Source organism: Ictalurus punctatus, chromosome 1, assembly GCF_001660625.3.
Source record: "Ictalurus punctatus breed USDA103 chromosome 1, Coco_2.0, whole genome shotgun sequence".
NCBI classification, from domain to species: domain Eukaryota; kingdom Metazoa; phylum Chordata; class Actinopteri; order Siluriformes; family Ictaluridae; genus Ictalurus; species Ictalurus punctatus.
The window spans coordinates 9032009-9045481 of NC_030416.2; the positions used below are offsets into that span (position 1 = coordinate 9032009).

The following is a 13473-nucleotide window of genomic DNA, read 5'->3' on the forward strand; positions in this document are numbered from 1 at the left end:
ATTCATTTCCTACACCAGTAATATTTTGTATCTTTACAACCCAATTCACAAAGGATTACTTACTTTGTGTCAAAACTGATTACATTAATGTTACATTAAAGTTTGTGAGCTTTCTTGGATGTTCTATTTTTGTGTCAGTAACAATTAAAATATTTTAAAAAACATGAATGGTTATTTGATTGTGGTTTTAAATCCAGACAGGAGAAATGAAAAACAAGCTTTTTTCATTGAATTAATAAATATGAATTTTTATACAATTATAAATTTGATGTCAATTTTATAAATGTATAAACTTGTCAGGAATTATACGTTCCACATATTCATGATGTACATGATATGTTGCACATAAGCTGTTGTTACTGTTGTTATAAAATAAGAACAAAGTTATTTCACATGTACAGATGGACATCATGTACAGATGTTCCATACTTTTCAAGACAGAATGGTTCAGGTAAAATCGGACTGCCTTAAGTGGAGATATGAGAAATGAAAGGATATAATAAATGCATGTATGGATGTATGAAACATACAGCAATGGCTATAGCTAAATGGTGCACTGATGGAATTTACATGAATGTAGAAATAATAATTTTGTGTGTGTGTGTGTGTGTGTGTGTGTGTGTGTGTGTGTGTGTGTGTGTGTGTGTGTGTGCAAATCTGGAATTTTGAGCCCCACCCTGAGCCGACCCAAAACTGGTCCTATGTGCAGATTCAAGTGTGAACATGTCTTTAGTGTACAGTAGAATGTGTAATATTTTGCCAGATCTATTTGCTATAAGCCCTATGTAAAAATAAATAAATAAATAATAATAAAAAAATAAACCAGCAGCAGGCAACACCTGTGTTTTTGTTGTTGTTGTTGTTGTTGTTGATGATGATGATTAATAACTTGATCTTAGATCAGGTTGGGCAACTGTTAGAAATGTTCATTGTAAGTAAATGATTTTGCTTACCAACTTCCCTAGGCTAATGACCCCATTGATATTTTATATTAAGCCCATTAAAATACTAGATCTACTACAAAAAACAAAGCTAATAATGTTATCTCGATTGTAGTTAAGAATGAACAGACTATGTTTTATTGAAAAATATATTTTAACTTATTTTAAATTAACGTTTCAAACTTAAACAAATATCACTACTGGTGAAGTAGTTCCTTTAACTCAAACTTGAACCAAACCCATTTCTATAATGTCATAGAAATACCGGAAAAGGGAACTAGTTAGTACAATTCCTATGAGCCACTGCACCTCACCTGACTATGTCACATGACTGCACCTGATCTTGATTTGGAGTATGCATGGTCATACATTGTGCAAAGATGTAGCCAAAGATAAATGTGCACATTTTATTCAATTAAAATTGTATTAACCTGCACAGGAAACCGAGATGTAACTACTGATAGATTGAAAATATTTAGATCAGCCTTTATTTTATTATAGGTACTGCAAATAAATCTATAACTATTGAATTCATGCCTTACACACATTTGTTAACACAATTTTACAACTGCACATATTGTATATACTGTAACTGGAGATCACAGTGCTAATGATCTAGTGTTTAATGTTACAAACACATTATATCAATATTTACAAATATTTTTATTATCATAGTTTTACATTCAAGTTTTACACATCATTACATTTACATTCTGAACTGCCAGTGCAGTTTCCTCCAGAACTACTGGAGTAAGCCCATTTACTCAGTCCTTGTGCCTGTCATGTCTTGTTTTAATATCATTCCAACCCTTGGACCCAACCCTTACTCACGGAGTACTGTATAGAGGTAAACATCCACTGAGTTAAAATCAAATGTCTAAAGAGTAATACGTATTTAACTGATTAAAAGAGCTGACCAAAAGTTCATCACACCTGATTAATTAAGCATTAAGCTGGTTCACTAAGAAATTAGTTATCAGGAAAAAAAAACTACCTTTGTTTAATAACTCTTTTGAAATGAATGCTAAGCCACAATAAAAATGAAAAAAAGAACTAGCTAGCTAATTCAACAAGAAAAATTGCAAATCTTAATTAGCTAGCTAACAAACTAACTAATGTATAAAACCTTACTATATAGCTCGTTTAATGGTGAATCTAATCTAATTTGATGGAGAATTTTAAAGATTAATATATCATGTGGGAGGTGAATGAGACATCTCATCCAGTGTGAGTCAGTAAATCCAACAAAATACATCTTACTAACAAAAAAAAATAATTTGAATGTACTGTATATAATGTATATGTAATTTAAATGTAAAAATAAATACTACTAGACTAAACAAGGGCTAAAAACAAAAACAAAAAACTAAACAAAAAACCCACAGTTTATGTATATATCATGATCACCAAATCTACTATTACTGTCAAATTGCTACCATTTATACTTGTTGCTGTTAATAGATACAAGTATATGTCCTTATAGAATAGAGTTGAATCCAGTAATGTGAGCTCATGAAGTGACTCTCAGTATAAGTAACTGTAGACAGCGTCTAAAACCCTTGATAATTTTCTGAATCTGTTTTAATTCTGGATCTAGAGATGCCAGAACTTGATGCCGGACTTTAATGACTAACTGTGGTACCAGTGCGCCCTTATACAGTATGTGGTCATTCCTGAAACGGCCAATAGATGGACCCAAGATTTTATGAAATGAAATGCATTCCAAATGACTATCATTTAATCCCAAAAAATAAAAGGCAAATCCCAAATATGCATGTAGCATGTAATTACTACAGAATTGCCCACATGCAAAGAAAATACAGTATTGAACAAAATAATAATGAAAGGCATAAAACAAGTGACTCAGCACACAGCATTTCCTCCTTACATCTTCACAGTCCATGATTCAATCCTGAGCTCAGGTTACTGTCTGTGTGGAGTTTCTCATGTGCATGTTCTCCCTGTTTCCAAATGGGTTTTTTTTTCTGGGTTCCCTGGTGTCCTCACATTGCCAGGAGGCTATTCTAAATTGTCTCTAGGTATGAATGATCCTGTAAAAGTTTGTCTGCATGGTGCTCTATGATGAACTGGTGTCCCATCCAGAGGCTGTATTTGGTGTGTCTCCCAATGCCATTTTTGGGTTTGTTGCATTGCAGAAAAATCAGAAGAGTTTGCTGGAAATGTGAGAACCTACTATAAAACTTGAATACCCTTACAGTGCTGCTTGAGTCAAAATTGTTTGGATTATTTGCAAAGCATTTCATTATAATGACCGTATGAATTTATGTAAACAATTTCTTTCAATAAATTTGGATAACAATTATTTAAGAACAACAAAAACATGCACAATTAATGTACAAGTTTTAGAATATTTTACATATTATTTAAAATACATTTTTAATACAATATTAAATTATTAATTCTGTTGAGAGAGATGTGCATCTCTGTGCACTGTGCATGGTGTGTGAGCTACAGTATAAGGAACAACAGTTCAATGAATGATTTTTAAAAAAAATAGAAATATGCTAGAAATATAATTATATTTTGGAGTTCAGGATTTCAACTAAAATCAACTTCCCATTAGTAAAAAAAATGAAGTAGCTCTTTTCTAAAGTTCCATGAACATTGTTGCCAAGTTCCGTATATGTTATGTATTGAAGATAGATACTGAAATCATAAACGTGGACCACTGTTAACTGTTTTTCCTGAAAAAGACCAAGAAAAAGAGGGAGAATACTTGTACCTAGTCCTATGCCTGAACATTTTGGGATGAGTTTCATGTCTTTCTGTATAGTTTTGAAAACTTGGCAAACATCCCCACAAGTATTAGCAAGCTGTTCATTATGCCCAGTATTAAACAAAAACATCCGTGCTTGCATCCCAGTCTCTAAATCTGTACAACAATAAAGTATTTTATAATCTGCTTGATATATAAGTATAGTGTAAAATTAAACTGTGGTAATATAGTAAAACAATAATAACATTACTATTACTACTACTACTACTACTACTACTAATAATAATAATAATAATAATAATAATAATAAAATGTGTATAGCATTTAATAAGTTCCAGCTCCTGATCACCCTTTCCTTCTGATTGTGTCTAGTTTTCTACACTTGTGCTTTAATCATTTCAATCTATTATGTGGCATTCTGTAAGCCTAATTCCTGAGTCGTCCTGGAATTTCTCTAGTACCCTAACAACTTTCCCCCGTTTGCTCTGGTCTGCATGTATAACCAGTGCCTGTCTGTGAAAGGAAACACTGGTCCTGCACTCTGTTTCACTTCTGAGAATCAGATCTTCTAGCTGTGTCAGAGCTAGATTGAGGATAGCGTTGGTGACGGGAATGCCAGGCCGCAGACGTCTGAGCGCTCCTGAAAAGTTTTGGACTTTGGGAAAAAGGCAGTCCAGAATGCTGAAGTCTAGTGGAGGGACAGATGATATCTGTTTTAGTCTCCTGAGGGTTTGTTCCAGGAAGGACCACCTAATTTCACACTAAGGCGCTTGGCCAATATTTCTGAAAATATCAAACAGTCAACATTGAAAATGTCTCCTGAATAATAAGCTTCAGGTACCTGCTTATTCTTTAACATGAAGTTATACTTTCTCTTTAAGGTCTCAGTCAAGTGACAACAAAACTTTTTGTAGTAATCCACATCCATTGTATCAAGTCTTTGATTGGAGTCAATCAAAGTCTTGATGGAACTCAGTATTTCTGCCCCATTAATCTTCCCTGATCTCCTGTCAGGTTCTTCATCAACTCTAATTTCCTTCAAAAACAAGGCTACCTTTGGAATTATATTTCCAGTCTGTTGCTGCACTTTGAGTTCTAGGACAAGAGGCTTGTGATCTGAAATTTCATTGCTCTGTATTTTGCTACTACACACCCGTCCCATTGCATCGCTGCACATGAAAAACATGTCCAGCCTGGAGTGACTCTCATTCTGACGTCGTGTAAAGCCTCCATCAACAGAGTGAAGGTATGACCAGGTGTCTCTGAGATTCAAAGAAATAGTAAAGTCTTCTAAAATAGCTCTTAGTGAAGACTGTTTTGTGAGAACAGCTGAAGATACCCGATCAAAGCTGGGATCCAAAACAGTGTTGAAATCACCTCCAACCACTAGCACACCCTCAGCTGTTTCCCTCAGATAGTCTTTCAATCTAGCCAAGACATTTTTGTCTGCCTTATGACTGAACACATTAACAAGAGTGTACAGTTCACCATACAGATGACTGAAGAGCACAATGTAACCTCCACTGCAATCCTCATCATGGCAAATGTACTCAAATGGTCCATCATAGCTGATCAGTATTGCCACTCCTTTACTGCGAGAGCTGTGTACAGTGAAGTAGACATTCCAGTTTTCAACATCCAAGATTTGTTAACATGTTGGCCCAACACATGTCTCTTGTATGAAGGCAATATGAGCCTTTAGGGAAATGAGGCTGCTCAACAAATCTGAAAACTTTTGTGGTGGGCTTTTAATGCCACGTGTGTTCCAGGTGACAAAACGGAGCCTTTTTTTCACTAGTGGTGCCATAGTTTATGATTGAACTTCTGTAAATAAAGTACAGAATTTAAAATCACAGATATTAAAAAAATGGTCTATTATATATTATGTTTTGTATATTTAAAGGATCAAAAAGCACCTATTTTAGTTATTTAATATCGGGCCATAAATTTATGAATAAGTTTTGAGAGGTCATTTTATGAACACAGTTCTCTATTCATTGTGTTCTCTCACTGTTTTCAATACATACTCACTTTTTCACTTACAGTATATAAATGAAGAATTGTGTAATTCTGATTGAAAGATATAATTTGGTTCAATAATGATCAATCCCAAAGTAAGTACTATATTATAAAGTTTCGCTTGTTAGAAACATACCTTGTTCTCAGCAGTCAGCTGGCGGTACAACTAAAAGAAATTAAGAAATAAGGCATTATTGCACATAAGATTTAATGTACATAGTGGAAATGTTGTACACAAGTCTATTACATCACACATGTGTTGGGTAACAGTTGGGAAATTATTTCAAACTTGAAAATTTTTAGTTTTTATTGCATGAAATTCTATAAAGGAAAAACAGTTTGCAACTGCTTTTTTGTTTTATTTATTATATATCCGTTAAAAATAGAAAAACAGATGCATTTGTGCAAAATCTGCATAGGTTTATGACTTTCCATTTAAAAAGCAGCCTGTACTTACCTTAAAGACCAGACAGGCAGCTAGTGAGCGCACACTGGATCAAAGAATGCAGTATTTGATTTATATTTGATGCTCCTTAATCACTTGCTGTCAGGTCTCAGGTCAGACAACTGTTAAGTAAAAGGTTTCATTTTGAGAAAGTGATATTGTTTAACTTATTTTTTTCCTAATGTCTATGTTAAGTGTAGTGGGGTGTGTGTCGTGGTTAAAACGTCACCCTTATTAACTATGTGGCCAATAGGCTCTCTCCCTACCACAGTATATAAGTGGTTGTTTAGGCCTCCCAGAATGCGTCATGGTCGAAAACCCGCTCCTTCCTTTCGTTGCTATGGACTACAGAGTGCGATGTTGGGCTACTGAGACTGTGTGCAGGTGTGATGTGCTGCTCACTCTCATTGCGGTGTGCCGTCAAGGCTCCCAACTGTGTAGCATGGTGGTTTAACGTAGCTCCGGTCGGAGCGCCAGCTGTTGCCGTCACAACTATTAAAGACGCTATCATGACTTTCGTATGTGTCATCGTGAGTATCATGTCATTGGATCACGGGTCCTCGATTTTGCATGCGTTAAGATGGGCTGAGTGAGATGTGGTCGTTTCGGTATAGCTCCTCCCCCTCACTCGTGGAGCCACGTTGCTGCTTTGGGCTGCTTGATTCTGTTTGGTTTTGCTGCATCAGTTTGTTTTGCTTTTATTTATGTTTGTCACCGTCACTAAGATCAGTTTTATTGAACTCAACTGTTGTAACAGTCTTTATCAATTATGGTGATACTGCTATGTGGTAGTAGTGGTTTTGGTCAGTCTTGGTAAACTTGCTACCTGTAATCAGTTTGAGCTCGGGGTTATCTCTGTGTTTTTGTGACAGTAAGTTTGTTTTTGTTCTGTTTTATTCTTTTGTTTGTTTGCTTTGAGCATATTGTAAATGATTTTGTGTATTTGTTTTCTCCTTGTAGGAGTTGAGTGCTTCCTGTGGCTGGGAGGGAGTTCTTTGCTGCACCTTAGGCTTTACTTAAACAAGGGTCGTTATTATTGCTGTGTTAATTTGCAGTGAATTTTGTGGGTATAATCCTGATTAGTGGGGTGCTTTTCCCTTTTGTATAGCTGGTCCTGTCGTACTAGCCTGCCCTTCATACAGGAAGCCTCAGTCCTCCTATGATTATTGTTCATTTCTTCTTGTGACTGTTTTATTTGACAAATGTATGACTGCATTGGCTGCTGTTTTTTAAAAATAATTCTTGGCCAGTCTTTTTAACTTCAAAATAAAATGTATTTTTGTATGGAAACCCATTCCTCTTGCCTGTTCTAAGTGGAACGTATTTGTGTGTCTCTATTTGGGTTATTTTCCACGTTTTCTCGGGGTGGCGTAGTTGCTACGAAAACAAGCCACATTGCTACATAAGCTGTTATATTTAGTACTTTGGGATAACTACTGCAACAAACCAAAGCAAGCAAGTTATCATGGTTGTAGTTACAAATTAATATTTTAAATAAAAAAATTAAATATTTTTTAAATATATTTTTTAAAAAGATTCACTTATGTAGAAATCAAGTGTTAAATTAAATGCTAACTGTTACGTTACCAGGTGGGAGGCAAGCGAGGGCCGAGCAGTGACAGAAAGGCGAGGGAAGCGTGAAGCGCAAAGCACACAGTCTGAAGCAATAGAAAGAATCCAAGACGAGATCCAGGAATCGTAAGTCGTAAACGAGGCTAAAGTCCTTAAACCATGAAAGTCCGAAGTGTAGTAGGAAGCTTGGTAACTTACTAACGTTTGGGAAAAACTGAGCGTTACTTCGCGCTGCGCTGTTGTTAACAAGGTCTTAAATAACCTTGGGTGGTGCACAGGTGTTGGCACTCAGTACTCTGGTGAACTTGAGCGCGAGCGTGGCTGGGATATGTAGTCCACGCCGGTTCGGTGGCCGCAAGTTCGCCGTGGTGTAACAGAGCCCCCCCACAAAGGGCTCACTCCAGGAGCCGAACTCCTCCGAGGCTGTCCTCTCCTCTGGGGTGCCGCTCTTTCTGGATGAGCCGCGTGGAAGTTGTCGCGCAAGCTTGCGTCCAGAATATCCCGGGATGGGATCCAACACTGATCGTCTGGGCCGTAAACCTCCCAATCCACCAGATACTCAAGTCCCCCTCTCCTGCATCTGGAGTCCACGATCTCCCGGACGCGGTAAGCTGGGTGGCCCTCGATCTCTAGAGACATGGAATGAGGGGGAAATGCAGCTGTGTTTGGGGAGGTCTAGGCGGTAAGTGACCTCGTTTACCTGTTTCAGGATCCGGAAAGGCCCGGCATATTAGGTCCTTGTTTGCTGCCCGAGAGAGGTGCTCTGAGGTTCCTCGTTGAAAGCCACACCCTGTCCCAGGGCTGATAATCGGGGTGAGTCCCGTGGTCCGCCCTTCGTTTGGTGGTGCGGGAGGCCCGTACCAGCTGTTGATGGGCGCGTTCCCAGACCTGCTCGCTGCGGCGAAACCACTCGTCCACTGCTGGGGAGCTAGTGGTGGCGGCGTTCCAGGGCAATAGCGGTGGCTGATAACCCAAGACACACTGGAACGGGGTTAGCTGGGTGGCGGAATGTCGCAGCGAGTTCTGGGCGTACTCTGCCCATGGCAGGAAGTGACTCCAGTCCTCCGGGCTGGTGGCACAGAAGGTACGGAGGAACCGGAGGATCTCCTGATTGGCCCTCTCTGCCTGTCTGTTGGCTTGCGGGTGGTAGCCGGAGGTGAGGTTAACGGAGACCCCCAGCTTCTCCACCAAGCTGGCCCAGACTCGAGATGTGAACTGGGGGCCCCTGCCGCTCACGACTTCTTCTGGGATGCCGAAGTAGCGGAACACATGCTGGAACAACAGGTCGGCCATGGCGAAGGTAGAGGGAAGGGTCGGCAGTGGAATCAGGCGCAGGGACTTCGGTCCACGACCAGTAGTATAGCTGTGTTGCCTTGTGATTCTGGTAGGTCCGTTGGGAAGTACAGGGCCAGATGGGGCACGGACGTGCGGGTATGGGAAGTGGTAACAATTTCCCAACAAGTAAGGCACGGGGCATCTTTGAGCGGGCACAGGTGGAGCAGGAGGACATTATACGCTGTACCTCCCTGGGCATATGGGGCTACCAATATTTTTCAGCTAGCAGTTTGTAAGTGCGCGGGACCGCTGGGTATCCCGTCGCTCACGTCGTGTGAGCCCAGGTGACAAGCTCCACGCGGTAACATTCTGGCACGAATTGCTTCCCTCAGGGACAGGCTGCTGGGATTCGTGACCTGGGGCGGCGAGCTAGGGCTTGGTCCAGGGCCAACTCGATGCAGGAGGGGGGTACGATGTACTTTTCCTGATCTGCCAGGCCCTCAGAAGAGAGGATGCAGGACTTTATGCCTCAGCCTTTGTGTTCTTAGTCCCTGGCCTGTATGACAAGGTGAATTGGAACCTGGAGAAGAACAAAGACCAGCGTGCTTGGCGGGGTGTGAACCGCTTAGCCGTCCTCAGGTACTTGAGGTTCTGGTGATCAGTGTAGATCATGAATGGATGGTCGGCGCCCTCCAACCAGTGTCTCCACTCCTTGAAGGCCAATTTGACGGCCAGGAGCTCCCGGTTCCCAACATCATAATTACGCTCCGCCGGAGACAGTTTTCGCGAGAAAAAGGCCACGGGGTGCAGCTTGGGTCTGTCCCCGAACCTCTGAGACAGGATGGCCCCCACTCCCGTCTCAGACGTGTCAACCTCCACAATGAACGGTCTGGAGGGGTCCGGGTGTCAGAGGATGGGGCAGTGGTAAGCGCCCGCTTAAGCCTCTCCAGGGCCCCCTGGGCGTGAGAGGTCCAGGCGAGGCACCGAGATTTCCCCTTTAGGAGGGACGTCAGGGGTTGTGCGATCTTGCTAAAACTTCGGATGAGCCGCCGATAAAAGTTCGCAAAGCCCAGGAAGCGTTGCAGCTCCTTGACGGTTCGGGGCGTGGGCCACTCCACCACCGCCCTCACCTTGCTTTGGTCCATGGCGACCCCCTCCGGACTGATGACATACCCTAAAAACGTTATGGTGCGTTGGTGAAATTCGCACTTCTCGGCCTTCATGTACAGCTGGTGTTCCATCAAGTGGAACAGCACCTCTCGGACCTGCTTGATGTGTTCCTTCAGGGACATTGAATAGATCAGTATGTCGTCAATGTACGCGACGACGCAGTGCCCCAATAGATCCCTCAAGACATCGTTGGAACACTGAGGGAGCGTTAGCGAGTCAGAGACAGAAAGGCGAGGGAAGCGCGAAGTACAAAGTACACAGTCCGAAGCAATAGAAAGAATCCAAGACGAGATCCAGGAATCGTAAGTCGTAAACGAGGCTTTAAACCATGAAAGTCCGAAGCGTAGTAGGAAGCTTGGTAACTTACTAGCGTTTGGGGAAAACTGAGCGTTATTCGGGCCACGCTGTCGTTAACAAAGTCTTAAATGACCTTGGGTGGCGCACAGATGTTGGCACTCAGTACTCCGGCGAACTTGATGGGATATGTGGGATATGTAGTCCATGCCGGCTCGGTGGCTGCGAGTTCGCCGTGGTGTAACACTAACACACATTTGTACTCAGTTGATGAACATTGTTTAAAATGACATCACTTGTCTGAACCAAATATTGAAATCTGAACCAAATTAATATTTGAGCCATACTTGTGTAAAATTGAAAAAAAAAAAAAAAAGGAACTCAAAGTTCACATACCATTTGCTTCAAAATATAATGTAATAGCACATATTTCATATGAATTGATTATTGCCTGCTAAGAACTAATATTTTTATATTGACATTCCTATGATTTACGTGCTACTGTTTTTAGAAAAAACATTAAATTATATTGAGAAACAATAATGTAATACCTTTCAGGATCTATAGTATGGTATGTATTTGTAATGTTGTAATTAACATATCTTCTATTTCAGTAAATATTTAAAATGTTATATAGATTCCCTCATTGGGAACTTACCTTACCAGCTTTTAGCAGAACAAGCAATCAAATGAATCTTACTATTCAGATGAGCTTTAAAAACACAAGAGCACGTTACAGGTGATGTAGCTATTGGTCCATACAGCAGTAGTGATTACTCTATGTAATATATGACAGGAAAGGCCACTTGGAGCAAACATTAAATATCAATATCAAATATTCTCTGTCTATACCAAGCTTTTATACCGTGTCTGTTTATTCTGTTTTTTGACTTTACTCACATTTACGACCTCTTCTCTTTGCCCTGTCCTGTTTGTTCTCTTTTCCTGATCACCTGAACTCTGCCTATTATGATTATTGACTTCTGCCTTATCCTTCGTACTTGTTGTTGTTTAATTAAACTGCCATACCTGGACTTGCTTCTGTCTGCGTCTCCAATTCATGACACCTTGACAGAATATATATATGTATATATATACACACACACACACACACACACACACACACACACACAATCACACATATATATATAACTAAATTATAGAATGTAAATGTTATTATATATTCCCTTGTTAAGAACTTGATCATTTTATAATTACACCTATTTTTTTTATAATTACACCTATAATTACACCTACCTAACAGAAAAAGAAAGCAGCATATGTTCAAATGGTTCCAAAAATGTATTAGAATGCACTTACCACAACCAATATGAGATGAGAGGAAGATGATGGGAGAGGAGAACAAGCTCCCTGTAACTCCAACTGTCACAAAAAAGTCACAAAAAAATCAATCAGTGGATTTGAAAGAATTTCTAAGTAATCACATAACACAGCATTTTAATGATTTGTAAATGTAATGCAGCACTTTTACAGCATTGTAAAATGATACAGAGTAATTTACTGCATAAAAACTGACAAAGCACAGTTTTTATGCAGCCAACAAAGCAAAACATCCTTGCTTTGTGGACACTTTTTGTTCCACAAGATGATGCCTTATCAATGTATAGAGTGAAGAAGTATCCACAAACTCGACAGTTCTAAAGTGTTTATGTGAGCAGCTTCAATTTCAGTGACTTGAACCGTCAAGGTAAAGTAAAAACTGTCAGTGCTATGTGAAAGTGTGTATTTCACTAAGAAAATTTTGACATTCAACAGAAGAAAATGTTACAGTGGAATAACAAATTAGACTGTATTCTTACTTCCTGGACTACAAGTGACCCTCAAAGCAAGAAAATGATGTGAAATCAATCCATGGTTTGGAAGTAATCGTTCAGCATGAAAATAAATATGGTATTTTGAGCCCTCTCTGAACCGATCCAGAACTGGTCCTAGGTGCTGACTCAAGTATTCTGCCCAAGTGTGAACACACCCTTAACGTGTAGTAGAATGTGTAATGTAATATGGTATTGACATCTCTCTTTACTATGAGCCTTACCTTAAAAAAACAGACAGGCTACTTAGGAGCCAAATTTGGACCAAAGAATGCAGCAACACCAGTGTTTGCTTTTGTTGCTGGTTGATCACTTGATCTTAGTTTAGGTTGGGCGACTGTTAAATAACAATGTTCATTGTAAGTAAATGATTTTGTTTACTGGAACTTTCCCCTAACTGATCTAGGTTAATGACCCTATTTATAGTTTATATTTAGCCCATTAAAATACTAGATCTACAACAAGAAACCAAATAATATTCATCTAATAATAATGTAATAATCTAATAATAATACTAATAATAATGTAATAATCTAATACCAATACTAATGACGTTATCTTGATTGTAGTTAAGAATGAACAGACTATGATTCACTGAAAAATACATTTTAACATAGTTTAAATAAAAAATTCAATTTTTATGAAATATTTATGAAATTCTTGTGTAAAACTCAAATACATATGAACATCCAGTTCACATACAATTTGCTTAAAAAATGTAATGCCAAGTATTTCATTTAGTGCTAACACACTTAATGCTAATATAAACATTCCTCTATTTCAGTACATGTTATTAAATAGTTTCCTTTTGTTTGGAACTTATCTTATGCACTCAGTTGATGGCAGAACAGAAATATAATAAATATTTACTATTTAATAAATATATACTATAATCGTCACGTGACGATTTCTACTCCGTCTGATGGTGACTGAGGTCATGTTGGGAATAAAATGTCACGCTGACAGCAAGTAAACTGATGAAAGTCATTGTTATTGACTTTGTGTTTTTGCTAATGCTAGCATGCATATGACGTTATGCGCTGTCGTGGCTTATACTTCCGATTAGTAAAAAAAAACTCTAGTGTTATATTTGAGATGATATTACCTTTCTAAAATCCACTCACTGGACCTTAGTGCAGAGTGCACAGTGTAAGTGTACAGTATTTCATTTGGGACACAACTTTAGTA

General features: G+C 39.1%; 1 long non-coding RNA gene across 1 annotated transcript; it reads right to left on the reverse strand.

The window, feature by feature from the left end:
* Window positions 1-1299: 1299 nt before the first annotated feature.
* Window positions 1300-12433, reverse strand: LOC124627895 (uncharacterized). The gene is made up of 6 exons (XR_006982353.2): window positions 12274-12433; window positions 11774-11836; window positions 11112-11520; window positions 6155-6264; window positions 5834-5863; window positions 1300-5502 (listed from the first exon to the last, which is right to left on the reverse strand). It is a non-coding gene; the product is annotated as an uncharacterized LOC124627895 (long non-coding RNA).
* Window positions 12434-13473: the final 1040 nt, after the last annotated feature.